This window comes from Ambystoma mexicanum, chromosome 2q (assembly GCF_040938575.1).
Source record: "Ambystoma mexicanum isolate Mex_15411 chromosome 2q, UKY_AmexF1_1, whole genome shotgun sequence".
Classification (NCBI taxonomy): Eukaryota; Metazoa; Chordata; class Amphibia; order Caudata; family Ambystomatidae; genus Ambystoma; species Ambystoma mexicanum.
Genome location: NC_090924.1, coordinates 298,015,633 through 298,033,501, shown reverse-complemented (window position 1 = coordinate 298,033,501; position 17,869 = coordinate 298,015,633). Strand labels below are relative to the sequence as shown.

At 44.0% G+C, this 17,869-nt stretch overlaps 1 protein-coding gene across 1 annotated transcript in view; it reads right to left on the bottom strand.

The window, feature by feature from the left end:
* LMF1 (lipase maturation factor 1) overlaps positions 1 to 8,402 on the bottom strand; it is a 2,253,577-nt gene extending 2,245,175 nt beyond the window's left edge. Inside the window, exon 1 of the mRNA XM_069647258.1 lies at positions 8,319 to 8,402. The gene's annotated coding sequence lies outside the window, so the exon portion shown is untranslated. The remainder of the gene's footprint in view (positions 1 to 8,318) is intronic.
* Positions 8,403 to 17,869: the final 9,467 nt, after the last annotated feature.

Sequence of the window (17,869 nt, the reverse complement as noted above, 5' to 3'; positions counted from 1 at the left end):
AATCAGAACGTTGCGTGTTTTCTTTCAAGTGAAAACACGTGTAGGATTGGTGTGAGGCCTGGCGTCTGCACATAGCAGCACACTTGTCAATGAAGTGTCGACTTATCTTCCGGCGGCGACACTGGCGTTGGATTCTCTGTCAGTTATATTTATATGGCGCCCGGACCATAAATCACGCAGGGCGGATGAGCTCTTTGTCAGGCGCCGCAGCTGCCATTCCATGAATATTGCATAATGTTGGCACGGGCCGTCAACGCTCCCTCGTAAAACAGTCATGTTTTAATCAAGTGTGTTACGAACAACCGGACGTGAATAATTCCAGTGGAAAATCTGAACCGTACGATGCAGCCATTTCTTTTGCGAGGGATAGGGGGTCCGTCCCCCAGTGCAAAGCGCTGATGTGGCTGATCACTTGCAGTAGGAAACCACCTCCAAGATGCAGAGTACCCCAGGTCGCTAGGCAATGACCCCGTGTCCCAGAGTCAGCAAAAAGTAATGAATGGAACAATTTTTATTGTCATAAGGACTGGCATTTCTTTAGGCAACATTCTATCTGCACCACCATTATGCAAATCAGTCTTGATCCGACCACCAATGTTGGCTCTCATCAGTGAGGGGCAACACGGTCTACTATGGTGCAAGGAGCAGGGAGACCCCACCTCTCCCATCTTGCAATACCCTCTCTCACAAAAGAAAACAAACAAACTAGAAATTGACGGATGGAAAGTTTTTAATAAAGAACAGGCATCGCTCTGGGTAACCTCCTATAGGAATGTTTCTTAGACCGCCTGTGCCATTAAAGAAGGGGACATCCCATATGCAAATTAGCCATGTCCCTGTCACCAATGGGCGCAGTCCAGTTCCAGCTACAAGGCCAAGTCCCTTCTACACAGGAACACAAGTGACCATAGACATGGTTCAGCCTTACTGAGACTCATCATTAAGGCGTAGCTAGGTTCCCTACAGTGAAGCAGGCAAATCACCCACATCTAGGAATTTCCTCTGTCACTTGGGGAGACAAACTCTAAAAAGTGGTAGAAGGATACTTAGCCGCATCTTTGCCACACTTATCTGCACCTGTGGCAGCAGAGGCTTATTCTCCAGGGCAATGCAGGCATCAAGCCTGACACAGGAACACACACTGAAGCCTGAGGTTTTGGAAGACAAGTTATGCTGTAATTTTGGTCTGTTCCGACCCCTTACCTTGTAAAGAGAAAAGAGGCAGGACTTAATCTGTGTGGGACATTTGAAGGCTGCAGGCTATATTAATTTGGTTGGAGCTACGTGACAGGCATTCAATAAATAATGTACACGATTATTCAAACTGACATTGAATTACTCCTGTCGATAATTGTTTTAAGCCAAAGGTCCCACCCTTCTATGAGGGTTTGGGGTGATCAATCTTTTAATGACCTTGCATGACCCAATTAAATTGCTCAATGCTTTCAACTGCCATCTCTTCTAGAGATGGCGTGCAATGGCGATCTTCCCAACGTCAACGGTCTGCTCTGCTGATGACCATGGGTATCGCGTGACTGAAGCGCCCTTTTAGTTTTCTGTGGTAGCAGATCTTTTTCTGCTTGGATCATCCTGTAACTCCAAGAAGGCCCCCAGTAAGCCAATCAATGGCAATTACACCCAACTACATGCCCCAAAAAGACCCGCTTACTTGCACCCTGCTTACTCTTAAGCCCTTCAATAATTAGCAGGAACCAGTTGTACTTCACTTCAGGGAGATGGACCTCATCAGGCAAAAGCGTGCCCTTGAGTACTGCTGACTGCTGTTCTGCACCGTCTGCGGCAGTCATGTTCTAGGGGGTGATGGGCCCCCCATCTCCTACTGCAGACCTATCAGGTGAATGTCATTTGGTCAACAGGATTGCACTCCATGCATGAGAACATTACCAAAACAGGCTAGATGGCCTCAGAGTTGCAATATCTGCATGCAATGTTTGGAAGGAACCAGCTGGCTGAGATTTTATTTCATGCTATCTGTAGCATGCCTGAACTTCGTTTCCACATATCAAAAAAGCCCACATATGAACTGTGTTTACATGGTAGCATGCCGGGGAATAGAAGATAATTGGGGACTTAATGCCCAGTCTCTGTAAAGTAACATACCTGGGGCGAACAGGCAATAGCTTAGAATTGCTTTATCCAAGCAATAGCATCCTGGAAGTGTACATGGTGGATGGGCCTCAAATATGCAGTATGCATAGGCCAACATGCCTACGAGTAAGATGCTGGCGAAGGCCAATACTAAGGACTGTTAGCCTGTAGCTTACTGATGGTCCTTTGTTTGACCAATCCACCGGAGGTTGAATAATTTTCTTTACTGTATGTTAACAAATATGTAATAACTAGCTGTTCCCAGTGTAAGTAAGTAGTACGTCTCGAAATTACAATTAAATAAAGATAATCGAAGAGGGGGGCAAATAAATTCCCACTCCCATATCCAATTTCACAAAAGATAAAATTGCTATTCTTTTTTGATGTTTGAATTGGGAACTTAGTAGACATTTATTGTGAACCCCTATCAGAAAATTATGGCACAGTGTATGCATAAAGAATTGAACGGTTAGAACACCTCTCTGTTATAATATATTTGCTAAACCCTAGGTCCCAATAAGACGGGGTTTCCCTTTACTTACAATATATGCCATTCTAGCATATCTCAAAGGTCAATGTCGGTCGGTAATTCATAGGGTCACTTCTGTCCCCCTTCTTAAATATCGGAATTACGACTGATCGCTTCCAGGAAGGGGCATAGGTCCCTGAGACTTATTAATGGTCACTGAAAAGGCTAAACGTTGAAAAGGTTAAACGGATACGAAACGGTCTTCTTTTGAATTTGAAAGTCATATTTGTATCAGATGGAATGAGAGGTATGTGTGGTATAAGAACAGTATCTAAATTCAATCCATGAATTACACAGGCCTCTATGATGTGTCTTGAAACGTTGGAATAATGTGAAAAATTAGTGGTACGCATTAATGAAGTTTGTGAAAACAAGGTGGTGGAAGAGAGTGAGTGCCACGAATGAGGTGCTTGGAAGAACACACTGTGTCAAAGTCAAAAGACTGGCAAGGAGAATTCAGAGTAAATGCAAACCAAAGCACAGGTGTGATGCGAAAGAATCTTGTGTGAGGGTTTTCGATTGCGTGACCTGTTATGGGTGGACAGTGTGGTCCGACAACTGCACCTAGACCGAGAGTAGCCTGTCTGGAAAAGTCAAGGAAAGTCCAGATAAAGAAACTTTACTGATAACGAAGATTGCTGAAGTGAATCAGAAAGATAGCAACTGGTATCTACTGAACCTGAAGGATTATAAAAGTGACCTAGAACCGGTTGTGAGAATTAAGAGACTTGAACTGATTGTACACTGGCAAGCTGGAAGAATTGTCGCCTTGGAGAAAGGAACCATGAGGCCATTTCTGGACTGTGATATAGCCTTGGGGAAAGGAAGTCCTGAGGCCCTCTCTGAGCTGTGTTGTCTACTTGGGGAAAGGAACCCTGAGGCATTCTGGAACTGCTTTGAACTTGGGAAAGGGAGATGAAGAGTAAGATTAGATCTGGAAGAAGCTCAGCACTTTATTTGGAACACTTTCATTTATTGCTGACATCCCTACACATTGTATAGCTTAGGTGTGAGCGAAAATATAGGTTTCGGACACAGACAGACTTAAATTGAACGTACTGACTCGGACAATCCTTAGTTCTTTTTAGGTATGGACATCCCACCTTAGCATAGGGCAGGTTGGCCTTTTACCATTATGACATTTAAGTTAATAAATACATTTTGTTTTAACTTTGAATCTGTTGTCTCTGTCTTGCTTCATGATGCCTTCATACTAGACAACTTCTCAGCCTCCTCCTGTCCTCGTTCTCTACTGCTTCACCCCTCTGGAAAGAATGCTCAACTTTGCCATACGCACCCTAGATGCTCTACAATCTTCACCATTTTTTCTCTGCCTCTTCCCACGGCATACCAGTTGGATGGCACTTGATGCACAATTGGTACATCCTCAAAATGTCTTCTACTGGTCTTGTAAACCATTCTTGGTTTTTCACTCCTCCTTTCCGCCTATTGGGCTGTAGCTATCTCTCACTACTCACCTCCTCTGAAAATTCACTTCAGCCCCATCCTTAATTCCCCTCCCTATCAACCATATACAATCTTTTGATTCAGCTCCTTCTCTATAATCACCCCCCACCATTGGACGTCCCTACCAACTGAACTTAAGAACACAAAAAACATGAATTAATTAAAATATGCCATAAAGCACCATCAATTACACCACGAGGGCCACCGACTGTATTCTAACACATCACTCTGTCTGGAATGCCATGTCCCTAATTCATGTCCTAGTACTCACCAACAGGTCCACTGCTCAACGTATCTTTCTCTACTGTAGGACTACCAGCTCCCAGAACTCTGCTATTAAATGTTGTCTGGGCTCTATGTGTCTCTGGCTGAAAGACTTTGATCTCAATAATACCAACGCATATCATGCCATTCGGTAGCGCAGGCCTCGAGTACTAGGCACCATCTTTGGAAGGTGAATGGGAAAAGAGGGTTCAATGCAAAACAACGACTAACAAAACATACGTGAAAACAGGTTTAGATAAACTGCTAACAAGTTTAATACATAGGAACAGGAACTTTAAATGGGGGATATTTTCAAGGCTCTAGCAGAGTTCAGGAATGAGGAAGAAAAGAAGGGAAAGGAAACAAAACCAAAAGATATCTTGCAGAAATGTTGTGCCTGGGTACTGCAAAGTCTTCTTTGCTTTTACTTCTTGCTGGTGCAAAGGGGCAGTCAGGATTCAGGGAAATGAATGTTTTGCAAAAGAAACAAGATACAACTGAATGTCTACATAAAATCCAAACCGAATTGTCATTTTACAGAATGCCATTTAATACAAATCATACCAATGGTAAACTGCACTGTACAAATGCCCAATAACAAAGTAACATAACATATATTTCTAAGTTTTAAATTTGGAGTAGTGGACTCTGATTGGTTTGATAACCTTTCTAGATTCAGGACTGGCTCTGTATTTTGCAGTGCAGTGATTGGCTCAATCTCAAACCCAGTTGTGCAAAAAGGTACAATAATCCCTGCCCCTATGGTGGCTATAAACATGCCTTAACATGCTGCCAAATTTGAATAAGCATTGGCGAATCAAACAGTTTTGGATTGTGTGTAGGCATATGATGGACATTTGCCAGACAATTCCAGAACAGTACTATCTGGCCATAAAATGGAGCGAGTACCTGGACGTATGCCTAAAATTAAGTCAACACTATTGGCTTTGTCAATGCTTATTTTTAACAGGACTTCAGATGTGAAGACACAAACTGCTTACACATCAATTGGCTGAAGGCAATTAAGCCATTAACTCTCAGAAGACTGCTTTGAAATAACTGTGATATCCTTCACAGAGCAAAGTTTGATATTTGCTTAATAGAGCTATCTTAAAAATATCCCAGTGGGTGTGCTTTGGACAGGGAGGAACAAGTAGTGGGAGGTACAAGTAGTGAATTGGTTGACCATTGCATGGCCAAGGGCTGTCAATGGGCGCATAAATAACCAACGAACATCCACATGCTGTGTCCTTCCTTACATCTCATCTCTCTCATATCTTCACTTTCATTGACAATACTTTTAGCTTGTAAGCAGCGCTTTTAGTGCCACGTAATAGGCAAGACTAAGGGGAAGCAATGACAACAGTGATTCAGGCTGGGTGCTTTAACCCCCTTAAAAAAGCTAGGGCGCCAAGGCACTTCTGACGATGGCAACCTCAGAGACATGTTGGACATGCCAGGCTGCACTCTATGGGGCTCATGTTCATCAGAGCTGTAACATGATTGAAAGGGGTAAAAGCCTTGGGTAAGGCTTTAACACCTTCCAATCACGCCATGGCTCATTGCCATACATGTGTATGGTGTAAAGGAGGGGCAGAACGCAACCCGCATATCCGCCACCTCCTTCCTCTCTGCAATGCAAGTGCCCAGCCTTTGCGTTGGCATGGATTTTTATGCTGGCTCAAATGCTGGAGGTCCCCTTGCCTTATATACCAGCATAAAGGAGGCAGGCCCCAGAGGGATCCATTGTACACGCTCCCTGCCATGCGAGCATGCCAAGTAGCGTGTACAATTCAAATGAAACCCGCCCGGGCATGCTTTCATGTTGGGGAGGGTTTCATTTCAATCGGGAACACTGCTTACCATGCGCAGACGTTCAAGTATGTCAGGAAGGGTTTATTTCATTTGGAGTAACAAACAAAAGTAAACGTTGTCTAGCATGCCAGCCTGCCAGGCAACATTTGCTCACTTTGCACTGCGGAGTGCAAACGTGCAGGGCAAAAGGTGTTGTACACCCTTGTACGCTGCCTTTTGCCCATTACATTTGCACCCCGCAGTGCAAATGACAAAAATGTTGCGGCGGGAAGCCGTTTACATTACAGTGTAAACGTAATGGGACCGGCCATCATTTGGTGCTCTGGTGCAAAATTGAGCTCCTAAATCTTTTTTTTGACTATACTTTGTTTTTTATTTTGGGTAATAATTTAATTCAGTCTCCCAGAGACAAAGCAGTGTATAGAAAAGGCGATTACCAGTGTAGTAAACTTCCAGCCTGTGTTAGCATAGATTTGCTCTAACAGGCTGCATAAAAGTATCACTACAAGACCACGTTTTCTTTTCTTTTGTTTATGTTCAAGTACAAGCTCCACTGTTGTCTTGCTAGCGATCTGAACTTCTTCAAAAGTAGATTCAGTTACAAAGTAAAACTATAAGTTACTCTACATTAGATTTTGTGTGGGAAAGCGGCTCGCGTTCCCATCATGCATAACAATACCATGGATGATTGTATCAAACAATAAGATTAAAGACCTCATTGTGACCCAGTGAGTTGGCCAATGTCAAGTGTGATCCATCATAATGCATTCCGATACTTGTCATACTGCGCTTTGGGGGCAATAGAACTGCAAATACCGAAGTGGAATACAAAATGACGTGCGATTCAATGACATTAATTGCAACACGCAATAACCCTTACCTAGGACAACTTGAGAGGTGCAGGACTTCTTGAGTCAACAATTGTGGACAAACCGTGATGACATCGAGCAGCAATCCTGGCCGAATGTTCTGACATACGACTCTGGAATACCTTCTGATCTGTGGCCTTGGTGCACTTTGTGGAGCTACACAGGGTGGTGGCGAGCCCCCACCTAGTTCACAGTAGGCAGATTGCCTGTGTGATTCGGTGATTCCTCCAGACCTATGGGTAAGCACGACTTTCTAAAGAAAATAGCTAATATTTTGTGATAAGTGCCCTAAACCTCGCGTTTCTGGCCCACAGAACATCTGCAACTGCAGCGTGTAAACGCACTGGGCTCAGGTCAGAGTGTAACGTAGGAGATAAGGTGTGTTGGAAAGGTACAGGTGGGGATTTTCCTTGGATGCTGAGGAATTACGATAGCTGTATTTCGGGACCCTTACATATGACATCCAATTTACTCTCAACACGCTATATAGAGAGCATGTAATCTTCTAGCCAACAGATATCGTTGGACAGGTAAGTATAACCTATGAAATCCCATTTACTTGCACATCCCTAGTGATGCAGCAATTTAAAATGGTTCTAGGTCAAATGTTCGAATGCAAATGATGGAATGACCAAAGGGTCGAATGAAAAGGACCGAAAACCAAAGGGTCGAATTTTTTTTTTGGGGGGGGGGGCACCAAACCCCCGTTTTTGGTGCAAAAAACACTTTTTTTAACAATACGAAAACCAAAAATATATATATATTTTTTTTTAAAAATGGACCCTTTGGTTTTCGGTCCTATTACCTCGACCCTTTGGTCATTCGATCATTTTGGTGTCGAACCTTTGACCAGACACCATTTAAAATGCAATTGAACTCTTGACACGAATACCAAAAATCTGCAAACTAAACCATCAAGTACATATATTATAAACCACAACTGATTTAAAAAAAACACGTGTGTCATAAAGCACGCAGAACTGCCAATATGTGTACCTCAATTGTTATGTTGTGCTTGCACAGAAAACAATTGCTCAGCCTAAACATTACTTATGGGCAGGGGTGAAAAATTAAAGTGTGCGGACTCATCCACAAACGCAATGGGATGTGACGTTGCCTGAAATTAGAATATTAAGGTGAAATATGCACATTTCTTTAAATTGGCTTTGCATTACCACACAAATTGAACAGGACGAATGGCATTTGCCTTTCATAAAATCAACACACACACACAAAACCAAGAGAGGATATTGACAAAGTCTCACCACACAGGCAAGAAGATTATATGTACTTCATTGCTCGACCCCACAGGCCTCCAGCTTCAGCTTCCTCGACCTAACGGCCACTGTGGAACGCTGACTGCTGAACATGCATCAACATTCCACAGGTGCCCGCCCATGCACGAGCCCATGCATATTACAACAGATATCTTCTTCTACTAGTGATTTTGTAAACTTTAAAAGATGTGCATGTTTTAAACTCCAAGAACCAATAAAAATGTTTTCCCTGGAACTTGGAGTACCGAAATGGGACATTTCACCTTTAGTTGTTTGTTATTTTTCATCAGATTATATAATGCAGTGGTGAAATGGCCGGCCTGCAAACCACTGCCGTTCTATCCCGAGGTCTGCTTTAATTCATAAATTCAAAGAGGACATTCAATGTTTCTCATTTTAGCTGGGGGGGTGGGGGAGGGACACTGAGTCCACCCGCTTAATAAAGTGGGTGGACTCAGTCCCCCCGCTTGTACCCTCGACTTGAGCCCTGGGGTACTGCGACTAGTTGCAATATGGATATTGTCCTTGTAAATGTTGCAACAGGCATAATGCTGTCCTAATGCATAAACAACAAACTGAGCTTATCCAACTGCAAAGACGCCAAGGGAGAACACGACTGTCTCCTAGTCTGCAGGATCAAGTACATCATTTGAGGTCTATAGAAAGGTCACATTTACTAACTATGTGTAGGCAGGGTCAGTAAAATAAAAGTCTGTCCACACTGAGCCAGTTAGGGGCAGTTGAAGCAGTTCTTTTAGAAACCTTCATGAATAAACAAAGTATATGTGAAATTGTTGTTTGGTTGTGCTGAATGCACAAACGGTGTAGAGGGTTGTGGGGGCAGACAAATGCATGAACTTCATCAGCAGCTTTAAACGCTTTGAACAGATATAAGCAGGTGTATATATGAGAAGGTGGACATGCGCAGGCAAAACAGAATAAACAGCCATGGCTGTTAGCACAGGGAAGCAGGCAAGAGAAAGCGGTGGCACTGGGAGGTGGCGAAAGCCATGAATCATTGGATTGCGAAGTGGCAGAGCCCAGAAAGCAATGCGTGCGGCATAGAATACAGGGCGACGTGGCGCACAATCCAACGGGAGGCAACGATGCCCAGGCGAGAAGCGTGGCACACTGAAGTGCAAGGAGCAGACAGTTCTCACTCTGATAAAGGGTCCGACCGCAGGCAAGGTCATAAGCATGAGGTAAGGAGATGTTCTTTGTTAGTACGTCCGAAGACATGTCTAAAAAGGACGTGTATTTCTGGCTCAGGTTCAGGTGGTCTTTCGGGGACACTCTGCCGGCGTACTTTCCTGAATTGCACTGATGAAGATACTGAAAGCTGTGGCCTGTAGCTGTCTGGATTGCAATCAGAAGTTTGCTTCCACAGAACCTGTGCAGAGGGTTGTTTTCTGCTTTTGTAAGATTTGTCGTAAAAGCTCTTCCAAACTGTCATTCATCCCATATAAAGTTCTTCCAGGTTTAATTTTATTTGCATTCTCCTACATGTGGTTTTGATGTTCATATTCTAAGCACGGGACTACAATTTCAAGAATGCAAAGAAAGAAGCATGACTGTATGATATACTAGCATTTGACACGCAACAACTAAACAGTTCTGCGGTTCTTTTGATCCCCAGTTAAATGTGACCAAGGTACCACTGAGCGGTTAGTAATAATAATTATCTTTTACAACACTCTTACATCTTGGCAGGTGTGAGTATTACAGCCAGCCATTGTTTTTAATATGCATTCTGGTACTTGTTTTGCTATTCCTAGATTAGATCCAAGGACACCGAGAACAATTAGCCAGCAGATCACACAATACCATCAGGAGTTATGGATGGTTAGGTATTGTTAAAATGCAGTTTCTGGACTGCTAAAGAAGCCATCTTGATTACTGCACATCGGAGCGAGACTGCTCAGAGATAAAAACCCAAACACGGCCCGTGCCCTGAGAGTTCCAAATGCATTCACTATCCTTGATAGCTCCATATGAACCTCCAGTCTAAAGAGTCCAAGATCGGCTGGTAAAATCATTCCCAAAATAAGAATACAACAAATACAGGGTTATAAAGAGAACTCTACATCCAGGAAGATTTATAAACAATAATAAAACACGCTTTCCACCAGAGTTCATTTGCTCAGGAAGCAAAAGAGGGCTAAAGTCAATATGCTGCATCAGCTCTGGTTGAACACGATCCAAACGAGTCGTGCACCTGTGCAGGACCACCTTCCTCTCAAATCAAATTATTTCATTGGTGCTGCTTTAAACTAGATCTGGAAACATCTGATAGTGCAGGATCAAGCTCCAAATCCCCCAGTAACTTAGGTGGCATTTTGAAGATGTAGTTTGGGTCTGCATGGTATCCAACATGAAAGCATCAGAAAAGTTGAAAACGCTTATTTTGACTCTAGGCCTTTCAGTGGACCACTACAGTGAAAGTGGAAGAACTAGTTCTTGGCTGCCTGATATCCTACAACACAGTATTTGGAAGCTCAAAAAAGTACATTTCGGTTCCAGGTATTCTAGAGGGTCAACATCAGTGATTCTGAGAGATGTAGTGCTGAAAAGTGCACATTTTCATTCAAGGTCTTCCCTTAGACCACTACAGTGCACTGTAGGTGATCTAGTAATGAGTCTACACCAGGTCTAGAAGACAACCGGTAAATTGCATTGTGGGGGGATGCAGTGATTTTATTTTGGGCATGGCTGTGAGAAATTCAACCATCCGCATGGTGGGCATGCGCTTGCCTGGGCTTTTGACATTTTTAATTAAATGGAATGATGTTAGACCAACCTCAGAAAAATGTGGGTCTAATCTACACACATTTTAATAAGCTCACACCACGATAAATGCATAGACCTGTGTACTCTGGGTGGACACAGCTGACAGGCACAGGCCGCCTTGTCCTATTTAGTTCGAATGTGACAGGCAGGAGGGCATTATGTCATCTCCAGGAAGGGGGAGGACCAAACTTCCCTCTGCCATGGCCAGCATGACCAAGTAACAAAGGCTCCATGGTTCGCCCTGCTCTTTTGTTAGGCCCTACAGCTGGTGGCAGCAATTAACATACCGATAGAGGGTACTCTAATCAGGCCCACATGTGGCCTGGCTGCAGTGGTTAACAAAGGAGACAGGAAACCCAACAACCTTTCATATGCAACTGTGTGTATCTGAATCCAGCTCCAGGCCACAGTATCAATGACAGTGAGCGGTCATGTCTGGGACTGCTGTTTACAGTTAGCCACCCTGCTAGGGGGACCCCATTCATAAGGTACGGGAATGTGGTTTGCAGGAGACAGAAAGTCTGGTCTCGCTGCAGCTTCTAGGAAGACATGCCGCTTTAACAGAGACCACATATAGAGGACCATTGACCAGAGAGACTCTTTGAGCACAACAGACAGGAAGATGGGTGGAACTTAGTGTCACAATCAAGTGTGGCCAGAGCTTTCTGTTGAGAAAAGGATTCTGCCATTTTAGTTCTGGGGCACACCTTGTTCCTGTTTTCACCCCTTTACCTTTCCTGTTGCAAAGCACTCTGGTTATGCCCTCACACATACAGGAGGTTGTTGGTAGGGTCCTCATAATTAGTTGATTAAGGCAGGCTCAGCCTACACCAATCACTGTGGCCGACTTGGCTTTAAAAGAGGGTTGGAGCCCCTCTTTAAGCAGATCATCTGAAGACTTCACAAGAAGAAAGTACTCGTCCTTGGAGCCTAGCTGAAGGTACAGTCTGCCTTACATCTACCAGCAGTGAAGGAAGGCCAGGACATCCAAAGAGGGAAGTAAAGACATCCAAAGAGGGAAGTAAGATCATCCCTCCCCTAAACATCTCTCAGGGAACGAACAGTGGGAGATTCAGAACTCAGAGGAACCTCCAGCCACTCCTGAGCTGGTACCCAGCCAGCAAACCGCGTGCCCTGCTAGGCTCTACAGCAATCTTCCTGGATAGGAAGTACCAGAAGGTCTCTGACCCTACAGTGAAGAACAAGGCAGCTGCCTGCAACACACTCCACAGCTGTGTGCCGTCCGCCTAAAAGGATGACACAAGCCCACTGAAGAAGCTGTGAGAAGTGGCTCGACGAGTATATACCGACATCCGCCTTAAAGGACATTTTTGTGCAATTCGAATTCCTCGATCTGCCGACGACGGCAACGCTGGCCGTTGTCAAACTGCCGTCACTTAAAGCATTCGAGACATCTCGGCCAGTGCTTCAGAACCACCGATCCGCACTGAGGCAAGGATTCCTGAGCCGCCGTGCAGGTCAGCCTGCAGCTGTTCATCCAGCTTTGCTGTCCGATACCCACAGTTGACTCCTGTCCCAAACCCTGTCGTGCACCAAGAACACCTACAGCACGAAGTACATTGTGGTTCTGTCCCCCTGGTCCTTGCCAGAAAGCCCCTAGAGACATTTTAAGACCCATTGCTCCCTTTGTGCTGAAGCCAAGAAACCTTAAACTGTTGTGGATATTAATCATACCGACTACCCTCCTGTGATTATTCAGAGTGCATACCTTCTCGTTCTTTGAAACGGTCTGTCGTCTGCATTCCTAACAGGGTGAGTTGCATTTGGTAGTGCTGCTAGAACTGTCTATTGTAAATAAACTAGGCATTTTTTATACAATTTTGAACGGAAAGTCCCTTTTATCATTGGGTAATAATTGTATATTAACTGTGTTGCAACTAACCAACGATTCACAACCTTTCGGAGATAAGCCTGCCATTCCATCAACTTTACCAAAATTGGACAAGGACTCCAAGGAGGTTTATAATTTGCTTGTTATTCCAATCATTTCAGATCCCTTCTGGTGTATTAGATGTATGGGGCTGATTGATGGTTTAGAAACCGATAGTCACCCCTGGATCACAGGTACCCCGGACGTTGATTTATCACAATGCCAAATAATACATATTTTAAATAAAGTATTGAAAGAAACGATCTTAGATTTCCATTCCAGAACTGAGAAACTGTGCCAACCTTTGCAGACCACAGACACGTGCCTAGGTATCCCAGAATTCACTTTGCCTCACACTGAACAAGCCTGGAAGTCTCATAATGCACCTGGCGCAGATGAGAGGATGATGAATCGCAGATGAAACGGGACTTTTCATTCGTTCCTGTCCTACCCTTAAGCCAACCCAGCCTCTGAAAAGTTGAGGATGAGGCCAGGTGCTTATGGCATGAATGGGATGCGTCACAAGAGAGCTGAGCAGCCGCTGCGGAGAGGGAATGTTCGGCTTCCTACTTGTGCATTCCCTCCTTTCCACTGCAACTCTTTCACGGAAGGAGACACCACGCTACTGGTATCCAAAAAATTGCAAACATATGTTTGGTTAGAAAACGCATAGACTTACGAAAAACTGGTGATTGGGGAAAATATATTTAACAAAATGAAAAGATGGCAAACTCGTGCATTTCTAAAATGGGTCAAGCTTATATTTCACTGTTAAATGATGCTGATGTGGGGGCACCTGTTACAAATGTCATGGTATTTTCTTGCTGCCACGGGGGTCATTTCTGACATATGTGGAAACCGTTTCCTGGAAAAATTAGGTTGTAAAATGCAACATTTTATAAAGAAAAGAACGAACAGTTCTTGGAGTGGGGGTACAGGCCCCAATCCAAAAATGTCCTGGAAAGGGACATGGTTACTCGACAGACTAAGTACTGTAATGTCAGCACCCCTTTAGAACTGCTAAAGTTTTTGTGGGATTAGGATCCATAAACTCTCTCGGTAGTTCGGCATGTTCTCGTGAAAGGTACAGTTCAGGCAGGATATTTCCAAATCTTCAGCTTCCAGACAATTACTATGGAGTATAGAATAAGCTCCTCCATGTCCTGAGAAGGCTTGGGAGAAGAGAAGAAAGCCAGAGGAAGCATACAATTATTCACCCCTTATGCAATGCAGGGAGGGTTAAGACTATATTCCTCAGGAGGACCTGGAGCCCAAGCTAATAGTAGCCACACTGTCCCAGGCCAAGGCTTGGTAGAGCGACTAAATGTTAATGTTAAAGGATATTTGTACCGCACACTATCACCACTGAAGTGGTCCCCTGGCACTCTGGCATCTCCGAAAGAGGGAGAGGTGGGGGTGAGTTAGTGGGAGTAAGCTGGAAAAGTGCAAGAGAGCAGTGATGTGCTGTTGGCAGCCTCAGCCCGGTGGGTCAGTTGGCTGGGCTTGGGGTGTTTTTACGGTCGTGTGCTGTTGTGCAGGTCTATGTGTGGTTTGTTTTGTTGTTGCAGTGTAGTGAAGTTTGTACGGATTGCTGCGTTTTAGGCTTGTGGTTGTGTTTGGTTAGAATTTGAGAGGCGTATGCAGAGGGATGAAATTGCTAGTGGATTGGTTAGTTGGCATTGCTGTCCTTGCAATTATGTCTAGGTGTGATGCTTGCTAGCATTCACTATTCCATCGCAGTGTGGCGCTTGCTAATTTCAATATTCTATCTAGATGTGAGGCAGGCTAGTGATCACGATTCCATTCAAGTGTTGCACTTGTCATCATTCACAGTTTCATTTAAGTGTGGGACATGCTAACATTCATATTTCTATCTAGATGCGACGCAGGCTAAGGTTAAGAATTTCATCTAAGTGTGGCGCGTGCTAACATTCACATTTCTATCTAGATGCGACGCAGGCCAAAGTTAAGAATTCCATCTAAGTGTGGCGCATGATAACATTTATGAACTGCAGTAGGGCTCGAGTGTAGCTAAGCAGCGGATGGAAGGCATCTGCACACAGTGGCCACCTGTAGAACTGTCACAACACCTATGGAGGCCTATTATGGGACATTGGATGTTACCTCACAGAAGAGCCATGGAAAGAAAAGGCAAGATCCTCACCCACAAGACTAAGGGAAATATGTGATTAGGTGACATCACAATAGGCTCTCTGAGGAAAGCTCAGCGTTGCTAGGAGCTGGCAAGGTGTTTGTCCTCGTGCTCCCTCACTGATTGGCCATTCAAGTGTTGGAGCAAACATGAGTAGGTAATAGGAAAAAGAGGATCACCCAAAGGGCGCAGGGTGATTCAGAGTTGAGAGAAGCAGTGCTGCTGTCAGATCTCTCCTCTGGGCTCTTTGCTCACCCGACTCACTACAGCAACAGAAAGGAACAGAAGATCAAGAGAGGTTCTCCTAACTGAGTGTGCTATTTGGCCTTCACCTCTCCCTCCAGCCTGCAACTAGTGTGGACATGTTTTACTACCTAGCCTGTGCCGGCTACCTGATGCCAGTAGCTGCCAAATGCACTGCGAGAATTTTACTGCTGTTTTTTCCAAGCCTTGGAGCATCAGACGATTCAGGGAGAAGCCTTGGAGCTCATGGAGTAAGTGTTATACCGAAGGAAAGGTCAGCCCTCCTGAGCGAAGAGAAGCACCTTTCCACTGGAGGGAAAAACTAAGTTTCAACTGTTATTGAAAAGGAAAAAGACCAGCTAATAAAATGTTTTCGAAGGGCTGTATTTAGTGCCATTCGTGTTCATTGTAAGTGAAATAATTTTTACTGTAGCCAATTTGCAGGAACAGAAAAGAAAATCAGTTTCTTTACTTGAATAATTAAAATGCTCCGTAGAGTGCATCATGTTCCAGAGATTGCATCTAGTTACCATGCAGTGGGACCGGTTTCAAGCTCTGACGCCATTCCAAGCCCCCAAAGGTGGGCCCAACCCCCTCAGCGAGGCCTTCAATGAACTGGTTTGTCTCTCAGAGCTGTTTTCTCATCAGATCAGTGACCTAAAGCTAAGTAGTCGTATATTAGACCTTGCAAATCCCTCAGTCGTTAGGAGGTCAGGTCGATGCAGGCCTGCACATCACCATCACCACTGCAACTATAGTCGGAATTTCACACTACAACCTCGTCTTCCAGACTAGAGGGGGTTATCAGACACTCCAGAAGGGCCTGCTCATATATAGTTGGGTGTATATCTAGCTATGGGTTCATGTGGAATTGTGATTGTTCATTTATAACGCGCTTAATACCAAATAGGTAATATGAATCAAAGGTGCATCTAATTTACACATGCTGGTCAGACCTCCATCCGTCTGGTTTGGGCCACCTAGGTACCCTTATTACAACCAAACCTCTCCTGCCGGCACAATACCCCTAGCCCATACCCCATCCCCTCGAGATAATGCTTACTCCAGAGACAGCATACAGCCACCAACACAATAACTACTATACTAACCCTTCTGCTTCTTTAGTTTTTTCCCACTAATCTAACCACACGACAATGCATAAGTGAGTGTCCTACAAAACGAAAAAACAATCGAATAGCTGCATAATATCCAGTGACTACCCAAAAACGTACAAACCATTTCCTTTTCTCAACTACCTTCCCTCACCACACATGCCCAGATGGCTAGCAAACCTCCCCCGTTAAACACCCAAACCACACAGCACTCTCAAACCAACTCACAACCCCCAAAAGACTCCAACACCCAACAAGAGAAACACTGGATGCCACACATCCGGAAACAATAACATCAAACGTACAAAACAAAGCACATCCAGTAAGAACACACACAGAGCCACCAGTTACTCCTCCTTCTACACACATCAACAGCCGAGCACAAAAACTGTCTTATCCCTCTCTTCCTCCCTAACCAAAATACCCCCACTTTACCAGAGCCACAGAAGCACCTGCAGACAATTGAAGGTATGGAGTGAACAATTACATCCATCGCTATATTTTAAAATACAAATTGCTGCTCCACTGGGGCTTTGTTTACAAGTGGATTATATACATGGTAATTGACACTGTCATATTATTTGTGTCTGATTTGGGACATCTACTGTCTTTGCAAGCTTAGTCATCTCTAGGTGCTGACTTTCAACCTCTTGGCCACAGTCACCCAAGTACTGCAAATTTAAAAACCTTCAACAATGAATTTAGGCCTTGGTCCTATTTACTCAGTCAGACTTGTAATTTTCGAAGTCATTTGTTCTTGAAATCCCCACTCAATCAGTGAGAAATCATTTAAGTATTGGGAACACGGCAGAAGGTTCCTTTAAATTAAAGACCTTGTAGAATCTGTAGGAAGCAAGATAAGGTGAAGCCTCTTAGGCACCTTTTCATTGAATGTACTGCATGTGCTTTCATTGATTGCACTCAAATGGCTATTATTAGATCCTTTGTAGAGCACACACCTTACCTCAAAGGACAATCTTACTGACCTCGATTATTTAGGGTGGACATCATGACATTCTTCAATCTTGACCTCACTTTGCTTTTTGTTCACTAATATACCTCTTCTTAAATTATGTTTTTAATCTTCATTTGTTTACATTAGGTTTATTATAAACCATGATAATACCTAATAAAGTCAAAGGTATTGGAAATAAAAAGGACATGATGTTTCCTTTCATCACTGTCTTTTCGTGTATCTCCACCTCTTCTTCTATGATTCAATCTCAGAAGGATTGTGCCAACTCACTTACTTTGGCCTCCCAGCTGTCCACGTGGAGTGTCTTCAGGTATGCCAGAATTCTGCTGCATGCCTAATTTTTGGACTAAAAGGCATGGTTCGCACTACTCTCCTTCT